The sequence below is a fragment of the Amblyomma maculatum genome, unplaced genomic scaffold, assembly GCF_055883805.1.
Source record: "Amblyomma maculatum isolate TAMU_Amacu unplaced genomic scaffold, ASM5588380v1 scaffold_20, whole genome shotgun sequence".
Classification (NCBI taxonomy): Eukaryota; Metazoa; Arthropoda; class Arachnida; order Ixodida; family Ixodidae; genus Amblyomma; species Amblyomma maculatum.
In genome coordinates, this window is record NW_028146745.1 from 3505484 (window position 1) to 3516516 (window position 11033).

Consider the following 11033-nt stretch of genomic DNA (forward strand, 5'->3'; position numbering starts at 1 on the left):
ATAATGACTATCGTTCCAATGTATTTCGAATTTATTCTTTTAAGGGTGCAGGGTTTCTGTTCTGCGATGTGTTGGTACTTGCCTTATGTCTGTGTCTTATAATTACTATCGTTTCAATGTATTTTGAATTTATTCTTTTAATGGTGCAGTGTTTCTGCTTTGCAATATGGTTGGTACCTGCATACGAAGTGTAGTGTACAAATTTAGCTCGGTATGATGTTTTATGTATTACGCTAGAACTGCTGCCGAACTGTTGACAGAGGGGGCCGGCTTTGTCAAGATTAGGCGGCTTTTACCCGTCACCCCCTTTTCTCCTTGAGAAAACAAATAACATTTTGATTGATTGATGTAAGGTAAAAGGAGACAAAGCTGACATAAACAACTACCGTCCCATAACAGTACCATCAGTGGTCTGCGGGGAGGTGAAGCAGATTATAAAGAACAGACTGCAGGCATGGGTACAGAGCAAGAGGGTGCTCGGAGAGTTGCACAATGGTTTCCAAAAACAAAGGAGGTTAGAGGACAATCTTTTCTCATTGACGCAGTATATTGGGGTATCAGAAACAGGAACACAGACCCCTATGTCTAGCTTTTCTGGATATCAAATGTGCCTATGACAGTGTATTTCAAGGAGACTAACGGAGTATTCTAGATTTGTTAGGTGTGGAAGGATGAGTAACCATTCGTTTAAAAGATAAGGCTATAGGTGCTAACAAATGGGAAAAAAGGTTCCGAAGCATGTAGAGATAACGAGGGGGCTTAGACAAGGATTTCCCCTGTCATCTTTGTTGCTCATGCTGTACCTGCAAAGATTAGAGGCTAAACTAGAGGGAAGCTGAGTCGGCTTCAACCTTTTCTTATTCAAGCAAGGGAAATTTATCCAACAGTCATTACCAAGACTAATTTATGGAAATGATATAGTACCGATGGCTGACAACGGGGTAGATTTGCAGGAGTTGATAGATATCTGCGGTACAGAGGCCATAAGTTAGGTCTGCAGTTTGGCAATGAAAGATCGGCAGTCATGATTTTTAATGATAATAAGGCCGGCTGACATAGGATACAGGTGGACAAGCTGGAAGTAATGTATAAGTACAAGTACATAAAGGGTGTGGATAAATGATGAAGCTGAATACCTAACGGGGCATGAAATATATATGTAACCGCTTACGGAAGCAGAAGCACAGCCATCATGAAAAACAGGGCACTGTGAAATTACAATAAGTATGAAGTGCTGCGAGGGATTTGGAAAGGGGTGATGCGTATTAGTTTGATCCATAACTACAGCGCAAACGACGGGATAGAGATGAAGAAGGGACACCACACAGCGCTCCGTGGTGTAGTTATGGATCATCGAAAACACCTACTCGCCCAACAAATGCTTGTGTATCTGAAGTTTTCCAAAGCAGTCCTGTGTATGAGATGAAAGGTCCGAACACGGCTTATAAATTAAGCAGCGCGGAGTACATAGGCTTGCTTTGGAATCTCATAGGAATACGCCAAACCAGGGTGTGCAGGGTGACCTGGGATGATTTTTGTTTGAAAGTAGGGAAGCTAGCAGCAAGATAGCGTTTATGCAAAGATTAAGAGAAAATGGAGATAAGCGGTGGGCTAGGAAAGTCTTCAGCTACTTCTACATGAGGAATGTTGACACAAGATGGAGAAAGCGGGCAAGCGAATTGGCAAGCAAATATTTTGACAGCAGTAGGGCGACCAGCCAGAAATAGACGATTAAGAGAAAGGTTAAAAGAAACAGAGAGGGGTCTGTGGTAAACATGAATGGAGACCAAATTAGCATTGGAAATGTAAAGACCTTTCAAGCAGAACATAGCCAAAGAAAACATTTACAATAATTCTATGGGCAGTTCACTGTTGTTCGAGGATAGGACAGGAGTATTGCGGACTAAGACGTACCGAGTCAAGTACCAAGAGATAGGTACGCTCTGAGGAGTGTGTGGGAATGATGACGAAACGGCTGAACAGTATATAATTAATTGTAGCGGGATCCGTCCTATGTTCAAGGCAATGGGGCAGATTTAGCCAACGCAGTGGGGTTTAAGGTTATTAAAGGAAAAATGGATTTTAAAAGGGTAGAAGTAAGCAAACAAAGGATAGCTGACTGGTGGCTGAAATCAACGCAAGAATAGGTACAAATTATGCTACTATTCACGGCTAGGCGGCCTGTGACGCTGCGGCCCGATTCCAAGGGGTCTGCCTTTTACATCCACCAATCCATCCAGGCGGCAATGCAAGATTGTCCAGTGCGGTCTTTGTTCAAGCCGGCTTAAGGCGGTATGGCTGACGGTCTCTCCCAGGCCGTTCTTTATGAGCGCAACGGTTTTCAAAGTGCGCTGGAAAAGGCGGAAAGATCCGTCGTAGGCCGGTGTTAGTGGAGCTCGGACAGCACCGCGGCGCACAAAAACCTGGGTCGAAGTCAGGGTGCACAAACTTGGTATGGTGGAGGACGGACGAGGTGGTGTAGGCCTGAGGTTTTAGACGCAGTCCAACAGGCATTGAAGGAATTGTTGGGGCTGGGCTGGGAGTTGTGATACAAATAAGTCTCATGGAAAACACAGAGCACCACCATACATCAGCTCTGAAACAGAGCCCCGTATGTCTTTCCGAATGATGGCTCGTAGACCAAGGAGTACAAGTAGCAAGGAGTCCAGCCAGGAGGCGCAGTTGAGGCGAGCAGCTAAGGCGGCCGTCAATTGGTGGTGAAGGCGTTCTACCATGTCGTTCACACACGGATGATATGCAGTGGTACGGCACTGTTTGGCGCCGAGAATATCATAAAGCGAAGCAAACAGGAAAGAGTCAAACTGCCGGCCATGGACGGTTGTCACGGTGCCAGAACAACTAAATTTAGATACCCACGAAGAGAACATAAAACTTTTGAGGACACTTAATCTTCGTATTTAAAAGATCACCGCCATAGCGTTGAAACTACTGTGCTTTAAAGACGATGGAGGTCGTATAAGGCTTCGAATAGGGCTGCGGCTAGCACCATCTGTTGCGGCAGCACCGTACGATCGAAGGAATTTTCTAGTGAGCACCGCATCATATATGCAAAGCAGAAAGGTGCTTTGTTACTAGTTTAAGTATTACTTCCCGAATTATTTGAAGCTTTTACGCGCCAAAACATTATCTGGCAGTCGTAGAGGAATGCATTCTTTAGGTACACCGTTAGTCGGAGTGAAGCAATGTCTTGCACGAATGAAACAATTCCATTGTTCGCGGCCGCCAAGCGGCCTGGATATCTTGTAAATATTTTACTGTATATTTTGTCATTATGTACATCTCCCAATAAAGAAAAACATAGTTCTGTGGCGGTGTGGCTGCATGTTTGCCTCGCACTGCCGACGACCCGCGTTCGACTCCGCTGGTTTCCGCATACAATCACTGTTTACTTACTTTTGATCGGCGCCACAAGGCTGCGGGGGCTGCGTTTGCCTTCGAGCTGTGCGGACGAGCGTGGCATGGGCTCCGTGAACGTTTACTCGTCGCAGCGGAACTGACCTGGACTTCATGCGACACTGTCAGCAAAGGTGTCGTGCACCCCTACGAACCATTGTTCAGACATTTCCGCTCATTGGGACCGACGTAAGAAGCTTTTCCTGTACCGCCAGGCGTGGGAACGCGCCACCGGTTAGGCTTAACGCCGCCGGCTGCTCACCGCCTCATGCGTCTTCGAGCCTACATCATCATAGATGGAGTACGCCGTCGAAGGCGAAGAAATTTCTTCTCAAGAATTTGAAAATGATTCACGGTGGACCCGCGCCGTCCGGGCCCGCAACAAACTCTACCCCACCATGAAGCAGTCATCAAATGACGCATCAGCAGAGTCCAATTCCCAGGCAGGTCCAGGCAAGCCGGCACAGTCGTTGCAAGGCGTATCTACTACAAACAAAATCAAGAAGCATGCTCCCCTTCCTCGTCTACCAACTTCAGATTTCAAGATCGTGTTCCGCCCGGGTGGTCGTCTCGACCTGCGTCTCGTGAATGGCGGTGCTCTTCTCCACCTTCTGTGCACTGGCACAGAGATTGACTATGCAGATGCTCGGGCTCAGGACAAGCTACGGCTTAACCCTTACAACAACTCATTCACCGTAAGTACGCCTTCAGAAGCCCGAATGAAGCGCTATGTCCAGATTCAAGAACTACGACTTCACGACCAACAGTACCCGGTGAAAACATACGTCGCTGCCCCTGACAACGCCGTCAGGGGATACTTTACAACGCAGTTTATAACCAGACCAAAGAAGAAATCTTCTCCGACCATGTGGCGCTGAACGCTAGCCGGCATTTTACGATCGCCGACGCTCGCCAACTAGGACGCATCAAGTCCATATTGGTTACCTTCATTGACACTATGGAGGTTCCAAAACAGCTTGTCTTCTACGGCACCCTCTACGCATGTTGCCCTTTCAAGGCGAAAGTTGAAGCGTGCACCAACTGCCGCAAGCCAGGCCACCGTGCTGATGTGTGTCCCAAGGAACGCACCGACCTTTGTCCACGCTGTGGTGCGTCTCACCCCATAAAAAAAAGCCGGGTTGCACTCTCAAGTGTATCATCTGCAACGGAGCGCGCTTCACAGGAACGCGCAAGTGCAAAGTGCGTTTCGAGCGCTCCGGCAACAAGACGCTTGTCTCCAATACTGGGACAACGACTCCAGCAGTTCTACCACCAAATCCACCACCCAAAAGTCTGAGGGAGTCGCGAAGTCGCCGACGCTCTTCCTCCCGCTCAAGAACTGACCGAAGTCGGAGCCGTTCCGTGTCCTTCCCGCCACTTCCAAGCCAAAAGGTCCAGGATTCATCTAAAAACCAGGTGAGCTGGCGGCTGCAGCCTTCCTCGCTCGAGAAAGAAAACGCGGAGCTGAGAGCCAAATTATCAACCCAAGGTCGCGAAATTGCTGCTCTTAAGAGCAGCTCCAAATTCTCCTAAGGCGTGAACGCTCCCCAGCGCCATTGCCCCCAGTGGTGCAATCCCCGACAAATCCAAACATGCCCATTCTTCCTCTGTCTCTACCCCCTCCACCTCCTCCTCACGCGCCACGTCACCAGCACGTGGGCTCCCCGCTAAGCGGAAGCCCACTGATGATGCTAATTCCCTTTCCCAGCCAGTCACTGACAACCTTGTACATCAGGTCACGTCATTCGTGCAAGATTTTGAGAAACGCATGATGGCGACACTTAACACATTCCGCTCTGAAACTCAAACGTGGATGAAGAACATTTCTGACCGCGTGGCGGCGCTGGAAACACGCCAGAGCAATCAAGAGGCGTCTGTCGCGCAAATCCAAACGCAATTTCTCGAGCCTTCCCCTAGAGGTCATACGTCACCCGTTACATCTTCCGCGCTCTCCGTCATTGTCCAAAATGGCTGCGACACCCCAAACCATTAAGGCATGGCAGTGGAACTGCAGGTGGTTTCGTTCAAAACGAGACAACCTGCAGTTTCACTTACAGACCCTTTCCAGCTGCGACACCCCCAGTGTCAATGCGCTTCAGGAAACGCTAACGTCAGTCAAGCTCCGTAATTACACTACATACGAACCAGCTACTCCACCACAGACCAGGGTCGCCACACTAGTCCATCGTAATCTAACTGCGATAGTCTCTTGCTCTTGCTGGAGCTCCTCACCCGCACACGCAAATCACTCAGTCTTTTTATCCTAAATCTCTACAGCCCTCCCAAATGTCCTCCTGCCCCTCTTCTTGCTGCTCTCCGCAAGGCGATATCGATAAGCTCGAACAACTTACTGCTTATAATGGGTGACTTTAACGCCAACCACATCAGCTGGGGGTACGGCAAAAACTGTCGTAAAGGCACCTTCCTATGGTCATTCATTCAGGACGCAGGCCTCTCCCTGCTTAATGGCACCATGTTCCCCACGCGGATCGGGTCAAGTGTTCAACACAACACTAGCCCAGACCTTACACTTAGCAAACACATCCATGACAGCCGATGGGTCAACACAAACCATTCACTTGGCAGTGACCATCATATAATTTCCACAGAGCTCAATATTTCTTCAATTACCCCGCTAAAACGACGAGGAGTTCAAGTGGGGAACTGGGACAAGTTCCGCCAGATACGGAGGCTGGCCCCGGACACTATCACAGACCTATCTGAATGGACCGACACCCTCACCCGCGATGTCGCCCGCGCTATTTCCACCATTCTCGAGCCTGAGAACACGTCGAGTGCTGATAGCCGCCTTCTCCATATGTGGGAAGCACACGCCAGCCTTCAGCGGCGTTGGCTATGTCAAAAGCACAATAGACTACTTAAACAACGTATATCTAACCTTGTGTGCGAGATTGAAGCGCATGCACGCGACCTCGCCCATTAACAATGGGGACAACTCTGCGACCGCATGAGTGGCAATTTAGGCCTCAAAAACACTTGGTCCCTACTGAGGCATCTCCTCGACCCGGGTCACTCCAAGGCTACCCAACACAGGAATATCACACGCATCTTGCATCAACTCCCCCTCTCAGACGACGCGCTTATCCAAGCCCTTAAAGATCAATATCAAACCGCAACCCCTCCCACGCCTCTTCCCCCGTATTTGTGGAGCCCCAACCCGGAGCTCGACGCAGATATCTCCCCAGCAGAAGTTCGCGCGGCCATGCACGAACTCCGAACCACCTCAGCCCCCTGCGCTGACAGAGTCACTAATAAGATGCTCCGCAATCTGGACGGCTCGTCTGTAGAGGCTGTTGCGGACCTGTTCAATCAGTGCTGGCGAACGGGAACCCTCCCCTCACAGTGGACTCATGCCTGCGTAACTTTCATCCCCAAGCCAGGCAAGCCTCTTGATATAAAAAATCTGCGCCCTATTTCCCTTACGTCTTGCCTCGGGAAGCTCTTCGAGAACGTAATCCTTGCTCGTCTACAGGAACACAAGGACGATAAACTCCTCTTTCCCCCCACAATGATAGGTTTCCGACCCCACCTCTCCACTCAAGATATCATGCTGCAGATCTCAGAAGACATCATTCACCCCCGCAACAGGAAATGCACGCGCGCGGTGATTGCCCTCGACCTGGAAAAAAACATTCGACAATGTAGACCATTCGGCTATTTTGGACGCTCTGTCATCCCTACATGTCGGCCATCGTATTCATCAATACATCTCAGCCTTTCTTCACCAGCGCACAGCTGAAATCACATTTGGCTTCCTCTGCTTCCCTGTCTTTACCCTTGGTAACCGAGGCACGCCTCAGGGATGTCTGCTCTCTCCGCTTCTGTTTAATATTACTCTCATCCCAATGACAAACGCTCTGCCAGCCATTCCCGGCCTGTCGCACTCTCTATATGCTGACGACATCACCCTGTGGACCTCTACAGGTAATGTGGGAACCATTGAAGAGAGACTGCAGGCTGGCGCAGATGTGGTGACCTCTCATGCTCAGAGGGTCGGTCTTGCATGCTCACCCACCAAATCGGAACTTTTGGTCCTTCACCCGCCTAGGGCGAGAATCGACAAAGCTCCCCCATCTAGAATCGAGGTCACTATTCGCGCCGTCCGAATCCCGGAGGTGGAGAGAGTTCGCATCCTGGGGATGATTCTTCAGAACAATGGCAAGAACACTGCCACGATCACCAAGTTCAGTGTTACCGTTCAACAAACAGTCCGCCTGATTAGACAAATCGCTAATAAACACAGTGGCATGCGGGAACATGACCTCCGTCGCCTGATCCAGGCTTTCGTTCTTAGTCGGGCAGTCTATTCATTACCATACCTCTTCCTCTCTCGAGTAGAGGAGAACAAGGTCAACTGCCTTACCCGCTAGGCGTACAAGACGGCCCTCAACCTTCCCCGCCACACGTCGAATGAACGTCTTCTTAAGATGGGCGTACACAATACCCTCGCCAAACTCATCGAGGCTCATCGGTCTGCCCAACTTGATTGGCTCTCCTCCACCTTAGCCGGCCGTCACATTCTTGACGCTATCGGTCTACGCCCCCCTGGATATTACGCCCACACCTTCTCCCTCCCACGCCACACACGAGAACTCCTTATTATTCACCCCGTACCCAAGAACATGTACCCTGAACATCACGTGGCTCGTCGTGCTGCTCGGGCTGCCGCCCTATACAAACACTATGACACAGAGCCGGAGACCGTCTACGTCGATGCTGCCTCTTACACATCTTCTCCCGCCTTCGCCCTAGCTGTAGTGTCAAACTCCTCCACCCTTCTTACCGCAGGTACTGTCATCACTTCCACTTCCGCGGAAGCGGAGGAGGCGGCAGTAGCCTTTGCAGTCTCTACTACATCGGCGACCCTCATTTTTACTGATTCGAAGACAGCCATCCGAAACATTGCGAAAGGACGTGTTTCCGAACCGGCGTTCCGGCTTCTCAGCCAATCTCCCGTTCCTATCCGATCTATTCAGCTTCTCTGGGTCCCAGCCCATGCCGGCCACCCAGGTAACGAGGCGGCTCATTCTTTTGCTCGAGGTTTCGTCAGCCGAGCAGGAGCCGCCGACGCCTGGGGTGACGCTCGAGATCGTATGGTCACATACCACGAGATCACTGTGCACTACCGCGAACAACGTTTTGCCTATCCACCTCCACACAAGTCTTTCACTAAATTGCCGCAGGTGACGTGGCGCCAGCTACATTCCCGCACTTTCCTCTCACCCGCCTACCTCGCCCTTGTTCCCCCGGGACTGTTCACGCCAGAATGCACCCTCTGTGGTGCTCCAAAAGCGGATTTTGCTCACATTCTTTATTCTTGCCCTGAGCATCTTCCACCTGCCGATGGGCAACTCACAAACCTCGAGCGATGGGAGGCTGCGGTGTCCAGTTCTGAGCCGGTTGCCCAGCGGCAGCTGGTGGACTGGGCTTTGGAAGTCGCCGGGAAACGTCACCTTCCAGCCAAGACACGCACCCAAGAGCCATTCCATCCCTAGGATGTCACAGCTAAGGCTCATCTTAATAAAGTTTGTTACCACCACCACGAGGCTCCTTTTTGTTATTGCGTTAAAATATTAAGTTTTTCAGCATTTGATTAAACCAGAATAGTGCTATTAAACCAACGGATCCTACCTATAAGCAGGAATTTAGCCTAGAGAGCGAAAGATGTGAATTCCAGGGAGAGCCTCGGTAAAACTGCATTTTCACTCAGCTGTTTTTTATCATTGAAAAACAGATAAATTGTTCACAGGGAAGTAATGGCGTAGTATCTGTCAGACTTTTCCCTGCCGACAGACTGAACCATGCTGTAGGTTAGATTTTGAGGGCACAAAGACGCTCTATAGCTTTGGGTGCACGCCACGTAATGGAGGTCACCTGCACCCTAGCAGGTCACTTTCATGTATTCCCTTTTTTGTAAATTGCAAATTGCTTTCAGCAAACGAAAAGCGCAGTATCTTTGAGACTGGAGAGAAGGAACCCAGGTGAGAGGGAGAGCAGAAAAAGTGGAAGACTCCTCACAGTGCAGCGCTTCGGAGTAATTTCGGCCACCTGGAGGTCTCTAATGTGCACTGACATTGCACAACACAGTGTCCTCACCGTTCAGGTTACGTTTTGGAGAAAGGAATGCGCTGTATACCTTTGGTTGATTATTGGGTAATCTTGGACGCTCACAGCTCATTAGGGCAAGATCACTAAAAGGCTAAGTTTTAATGCCACGTGAAGACCGGCTCTGCCTAGGGTTGTCAATGTTAAGCTTCAAATGTTAATTGGTTGAAATGGAAGGATAGGCACAGTGCCTGTCAAGCCCACCTAAAAGCCAAACAAGCTTTCGCGACCACTGATGTACCAAGTGTATTGAAGCTTTTGCTTCAAAACGGACATTTGCTCCAGTGAGGAAAATGCTAAGGGGATCTGAAGCAAGTTCAATTTAGGTCAACGAAACTATCTCTAAAGCTGCGCCTCGGTATCAAGCTAGGTGAAAGAGGTGTCTGTAAGAATATTACTCAATTAGCATTTGTCAAAGTTTTGTACCTTTTAATTTGGCCGCGATCGGAAAGAACGACGTCATAATCATCGCGTCTGGCGTCTGCCTATTTAGTACTTTGGCCACAGGCAAACGAACTATTTTGGTTAAAAGAATCAAAGAACGTGCCCACCTTCTTATTCTTTGCATCTTAAAACATCGCACATACCCACATGAGGGAACTGAGTAAGGTGTACTCAAAAAAAATTTCGAAAGGTGATTACGACAATCATATTAACTCATCCTGGAAATTTGAAAATGCAGCGATTAAAAGGCACAGAATAATATTTGAAGTGAAATACCAAATATAACATTTTGCTGAAGAAAGATGTTAAAGAGTTGCATACACTAAGCCAACCTCCCAGTTGCAATTATGTAATGATCGAGAACCCCAGAAATTGAACCAAGGAAAATACCATGGGGCTCGAAATGAACGATGGTAATGATGGTAGAGACAAAGGGAGCCGCAACTAGGAGAAAGGGAAATAGTTCTTCCTGTGAAGCGCTAACTTCCACCAGAAGAGCAGAAAATTCTCTGTAGGGTCATCGTCCCCGTTTACCTATATAGGTTTTTCGGTGTCCACCAACATCTGCATAGACATAAACACAAACTTTATACCCTGTGCCACAATATTGTTGTCGATACGAACGGGCTTTTCAGTTTATGCCATGTGCTGATATTCGGTGGAATTTAGTAAAGAAACACATTGTCCTGCTGATATGCGTTGGAAGCGCCAAAACCTGGAAATCGCCAGCAGTCTGAAGTTGGGGACGGGATATGACACTGATAAATACAGATTCGATCTTGATAAGAAATCAACCACTCAATTTTAATAAAAAAATTCCATGCCCAGGGACCTATACGAAACAGACCACTTTCAATGTGCATGGGAAAAAATCAAAGGAAGCAAGTCAAAACTTTTCGTGCAGTTTCTAGCGACACAAAAACTGATGAATAATCAGATAGGATGGTAAAATTGTGAAAGTTTATTGCGCGCCAATTCAAAAATTAAGCATTCCGATAAGACTATGAGAATATAACCTTGTATGATAACAGGATAGCTTCATACGAAAT